This window comes from Bactrocera latifrons, unplaced genomic scaffold (assembly GCF_001853355.1).
Source record: "Bactrocera latifrons isolate USDA-ARS-PBARC rearing strain unplaced genomic scaffold, ASM185335v1 scaffold_28, whole genome shotgun sequence".
In the NCBI taxonomy this organism is placed as follows: domain Eukaryota; kingdom Metazoa; phylum Arthropoda; class Insecta; order Diptera; family Tephritidae; genus Bactrocera; species Bactrocera latifrons.
The window spans coordinates 990,837-994,540 of NW_017536407.1; the positions used below are offsets into that span (position 1 = coordinate 990,837).

The 3,704-nt window shown below is 37.6% G+C and overlaps 1 protein-coding gene across 2 annotated transcripts in view; it reads right to left on the bottom strand.

The window, feature by feature from the left end:
* Positions 1-2,342, bottom strand: part of LOC108970074 (mitogen-activated protein kinase-binding protein 1) — a 205,826-nt gene extending 203,484 nt beyond the window's left edge. For both annotated transcript variants that reach the window (XM_018935207.1, XM_018935203.1), the window contains exon 1: positions 2,148-2,342. The gene's annotated coding sequence lies outside the window, so the exon portion shown is untranslated. The remainder of the gene's footprint in view (positions 1-2,147) is intronic.
* Between the last annotated feature and the right edge of the window lie 1,362 nt (positions 2,343-3,704).

The following is a 3,704-nucleotide window of genomic DNA, read 5'->3' on the forward strand; positions in this document are numbered from 1 at the left end:
ATTTTAACGAGAAATGTTCTAAAAAATTATATAAAAAGAATACAAATATATATAAAAACGAGAATAACGTCAACTTCGCCTCGAGCGAAGAAGGGGAGTCACCCGAAAAATACGTAGTAACGGGATTATCGCAGAAAATGAGAAAAGACGGGGACATCTAAATAGAAGCATTACGATCCCCGAATCAATAACCTCATAAGCAATCAACCAATTAGAGGCCGCGATCATAAAACCAACAGAAGGGAATTACTACGCCATGGTCCTTAAAAATATCTGTAACAAGGTAAAACTTAAAGAAGCTGAGGTTAAGATCAAAGGGGTCCGCAAAACAAGAGCCGAGACCCTACTGTTGGAGCTCGTGAAGACAACTCATAAATTAGTCGGCCTGTTTGTTTGTCAGCTATATGTTATAATCGTCCCATCTGAAGTACTTGAATTTGTGGAAAATTTGGTGAAGATAATTTGACAAATAAAAAACATTTCCATACAAGAACTTGATTTTTACCGGTCAGATTTTAACACAGCTACATATGTATATATTATGGTAATCCGATATCAGCTTCTTGGTGAGAAAAKATCGTCTGTAAAATTTTAGAACAATATYTCAAAATTTAGGGACTTTTCATCATAAAAATAAGGTAATAAAATCGTTTGCCCCCATTTCTACTAAAGGACCTCTGAAGGACTATAAACAGKCTGAATAACTGTTAGATTGTTTATAAACAGAAGAAGTATTAAGCTAACTTAGCCTAATCCACCAAATTTAAACGATGGATAAATGTTGCTTATTTTAGTATCACGGAGAATTTGTATTACTTGTGTTATGTGAGCATCGAAGCTTCACGAAGAAGCAAGTCTGTTTAACTATACATATATATGTACATATGTACATATGTACAAACATACATACATACATACATATATATTTATAAGCAGGTATGCACATTCATACTTACATTGAAAAAATATCCATTTCGACAGCATAAAATGACTTTGCATTTGTCATATGATGATATTTAAGCGAGAATGTCTTAAAAGTGCTCGCCCTTCKTACCATCATCGATTACTTAGCAAAGAGGGAACCATAAAAATCAACGCTTGAAATGCATAAATCTGAAAGCGCTACTCCGACAACTCAGTGGGTCGTCCACGGCGCAGCATTAATGGGGCTTTCGTCCTTCAAAGCGTGTACGCAGCAGCGGGGGAGCTCATACTTATGTATGTACATATGTGTGAATGAAAAATGGATACTTGTGTTTGACAACCCACAAGAGGCAGAAAATATAACCAAACACACATTTGTGTTGTAGAATGTATGATGTTGATGCTGCCAAACCTAGAGCCAGTGTGTATACACAAAGCCCAGTGACAGCAGGAATAGCGGAAGGAAAGCATAAGCAAAACAAAATTAGAACAGCGACGCCAATCAACCACAAGCCACCACAAAAGCGCGGATGAAAACAAACCGATACACATACATACATACATACAGCTGAATATTATGCGCTCGCAGCATAGGAATTCAAATTCAAAAGTGACAGTTGCGTATCCCGGCGACTGCGGCATTTCGSGAGGCAGCAGCTGCCGTTGACGCATTGTTGTCATGACAACGGCTGCAGACAGGCTGCTGGCTGCCAAGCTTGTTAGTTGGTTTTCTGTATACCTTGTACACTTCATTGATAAAATGTGCGCAGCGCAGCCTATAGAGAGGGGGTTAGAATGCGCAGCGCCTGTTTTGGGGGTAAGTATCTATGGCTGTGCTATTGCTGTATGCAACCAGTGAACAAATTTTGCATACAATTTCAGTGCCTMGGAATTTTGCTTTAAGTGAAGCAAATACATTCCGAAGCAGGCAGGCTGCATTTGCCTTGCTTACATATACAAATGTAAATATGTACATATATATGTATATAAGTAAGTTGGCGCTTGCAATCCAGTGCGTGGCAGCCTTGTATACTTTGGCATTGCAGACTACAAAGGGTTAATTACAAGGTTACTATTTATGTACATACATATGAATGTTTGTATGTTTGTATATCAAAGCTGCCTGCGGCAATGACATTTTTTTGATAAACACTACTGGCATATAAAGGACTTTGCTTTAGATTTTAATTATTTCTKSCCGCAGGCGTTGACATTTCACTTACCTTTTAGTTACGACGATTGGTTTTTGTTGCACACACRTTTGGACTGCGCTGCTTATTTTTGCTTTTTTACTTGCTTGCGTTSCTTTGTTGTCACTTTTGTAAATATCAAGTTGTCGGAATCAAAATGTAAAAACACCCACTTTTTATGCACTTTTTGTTTTACTTTATCAAATATTTAGCTTTATCTCTGCTCTACAACTCTTTTTATTTTTATGCTTTAAAATTGCCTTGCTTTAGCGAGCGTTTCAAAAATTTAATTTTCACTATTTTTATTTAACTAGCAATCTTATCTAAAGCGTCCATGTMTTTATTTTTCTATTTATGTAAAGCAGATAAGCACTTCATTTACAGCACTGCACTCACTTTTTCATATTTTATTTTTTATGCCGATATYTTGCTTTGTATCATTTTTAGACCAACATTTCTTTGTGTCTGCTTGGTTTCGTAAAAATTTTGTTGTAACTTTTGTTATTTCTCAACACGTTATATACCCATTGACWGCAAAATATTTTATTGATATCAACAATTATTTTCTAAGCATAAAATATGTAACAAATAGACAATTCTTTAAATTTTTGTGATAAACGGATTTTTTCCACCACTTCAAATTGGCTTTTGCGACCGCGACGCAGCGCAGCTAGACATTGTTTGCAAAAACACACAAAGCAGTCGTGTATTTAAAGCAGCGACTGTGCTGCTACCTACAACGTTGGCAGTCAGCACGACAGCGCAGCTTCAGTTTCACACATTTCCAATATACGCGCTTCGCAAACACTTTTTTCCACGTTTACACTTTGTGCGTTGTTTCGTCGTTGTAAACGTTTTACATTCTTTTACACAAAACACTGCACACGCACACACGACGCACTCATAAAGGGCGCACAAAATACACCTTCCTTTTTACCTCGTTTTTCCCGTTTGTTGCGCACGTTTCGGCTGCTGCTTTTGCTTGTCTGCGAATTGCTTTTGCTTTTGCTGCTGCTCTTCTACCTATTTTCTTTGCAACTTTTTTTTGCAGCAGCAGCAGCGTACCACTGAAAATTCTTTCACCTTCTAGCACTTGTTTCAAATTCAATTTTTATCACTAATTTGTTGCTTTTTGCAATTTATATTTGCACCTTTATGTCACATTTTACACTTTCTTTGCATTTGTTCTGAATTTGTGCAGGTGGTTGAGGTGCAATGTTGAAGAAAATGCTAGGATTCYAATTCACGAACACGAGACACACACGCACTAATTAACATCCACTCAGAACGACGGTTAAAAAATTACTGCACGAAAGCGCACGACGAGTAGCGGCGCATTGCCAAACGGCGGTCAACTTCTTTTCCAATCAGCCACGAATGCCGTGTCAAAACAAAAAGTCAAAAATTATTCAAGTTGATTCCTGTTAAGGCATATATTGGCAGCAGAGAACGTATATTTATAGAGAAGGTCCACCAATGGACAGGCGTGTAAACTGTCAAAAGCTAACAAAATGCGATGAGTGCATTTCACCACAGCTAGCTAAGAAGGAGAAATCTTAACAGTGGAGCGTGAACAGAGCTGAGCATTCA